Raw genomic sequence first — 2,219 nt, 5'->3', positions numbered from 1 at the left:
ATACTTGTCCCCGTGCCGTATATGGGAGGACCGGGGGAACAGTCTTCGTAAGTCGTGATGTTCAGTGACGGATTTCTGGGACTTAGAAAAAAAATGTGCTCTCAGGCACATTATATGTTCCATACACACATTATTTTTCATTCTTCATACTTGTCCCGGTGCCGTATATGGGAGGACCGGGGGAACATGTCTTCGTAAGTCGTGATGTTCAGTGACGGATTTCTGGACTTGAGAAAAAATGTGCTTCAGGCACATTTATGTTCATACACACATTATTTTTCATTACTTCAACTTGTCCCCTTTTGCCGTTGTTATGGGAGCAGGGAACATGTCTCGTAAGTCGTGATGTTCAGTGGACGGATTTTCTGGGATTGAAAAGTAATGTACCCTAGGCACTTATTTGTATCAATATTGTTCCGCTTTTATGGGGAACTTTCGTTTTCCGGCTTGTCACCATTTTTCGGGTTCACCTCCGACATGTTCTTATGTGCTTACGTACCTGATAACGCACGGCACCATTGTGTGACTCCACTTAACCTCTTTCGATAATGCTGTTGCAGATATATCCCAACACCTACAGGTTTTTGTACATCGACGTTAAATACGATGCACCCGTATCCGGAGTTGTACATTTCGGTTCCACCTCCCGATAATGTATCTCTACTGTGCATTACGTGACCTTATAACGAGCACGGCCACCCATTGGGTGACTCCACTTAACCATCTTTCGATAATGCCCGTGTTGCAGATATAATCCCAACACCTACCAGGCTTTATATGTACATCGAACGTTACATACGATGCACCCCGTATTCCCGGACTTGTACATTTTTCGGGTTCCACCTCCCGACAATGTATCTCTACTGTGCATTACGTACCTGATAACGCACGGCACCCATTGGGTGACTCCACTTAACCATCTTTCGATAATGCCCGTGTTGCAGATATAATCCCAACACCTACCAGGCTTTATATGTACATCGAACGTTACATACGATGCACCCCGTATTCCCGGACTTGTACATTTTTCGGGTTCCACCTCCCGACAATGTATCTCTACTGTGCATTACGTACCTTATAACGCACGGCACCCATTGGGTGACTCCACTTAACCATCTTTCGATAATGCCCGTGTTGCAGATATAATCCCAACACCTACCAGGCTTTATATGTACATCGAACGTTACATACGATGCACCCCGTATTCCCGGACTTGTACATTTTTCGGGTTCCACCTCCCGACAATGTATCTCTACTGTGCATTACGTACCTTATAACGCACGGCACCCATTGGGTGACTCCACTTAACCATCTTTCGATAATGCCCGTGTTGCAGATATAATCCCAACACCTACCAGGCTTTATATGTACATCGAACGTTACATACGATGCACCCCGTATTCCCGGACTTGTACATTTTTCGGGTTCCACCTCCCGACAATGTATCTCTACTGTGCATTACGTACCTGATAACGCACGGCACCCATTGGGTGACTCCACTTAACCATCTTTCGATAATGCCCGTGTTGCAGATATAATCCCAACACCTACCAGGCTTTATATGTACATCGAACGTTACATACGATGCACCCCGTATTCCCGGACTTGTACATTTTTCGGGTTCCACCTCCCGACAATGTATCTCTACTGTGCATTACGTACCTTATAACGCACGGCACCCATTGGGTGACTCCACTTAACCATCTTTCGATAATGCCCGTGTTGCAGATATAATCCCAACACCTACCAGGCTTTATATGTACATCGAACGTTACATACGATGCACCCCGTATTCCCGGACTTGTACATTTTTCGGGTTCCACCTCCCGACAATGTATCTCTACTGTGCATTACGTACCTTATAACGCACGGCACCCATTGGGTGACTCCACTTAACCATCTTTCGATAATGCCCGTGTTGCAGATATAATCCCAACACCTACCAGGCTTTATATGTACATCGAACGTTACATACGATGCACCCCGTATTCCCGGACTTGTACATTTTTCGGGTTCCACCTCCCGACAATGTATCTCTACTGTGCATTACGTACCTTATAACGCACGGCACCCATTGGGTGACTCCACTTAACCATCTTTCGATAATGCCCGTGTTGCAGATATAATCCCAACACCTACCAGGCTTTATATGTACATCGAACGTTACATACGATGCACCCCGTATTCCCGGACTTGTACATTTTTCGGGTTCCACCTCC

Source organism: Anopheles stephensi, unplaced genomic scaffold (assembly GCF_013141755.1).
Source record: "Anopheles stephensi strain Indian unplaced genomic scaffold, UCI_ANSTEP_V1.0 ucontig254, whole genome shotgun sequence".
In the NCBI taxonomy this organism is placed as follows: domain Eukaryota; kingdom Metazoa; phylum Arthropoda; class Insecta; order Diptera; family Culicidae; genus Anopheles; species Anopheles stephensi.
This window is presented reverse-complemented; position numbering follows the sequence as displayed.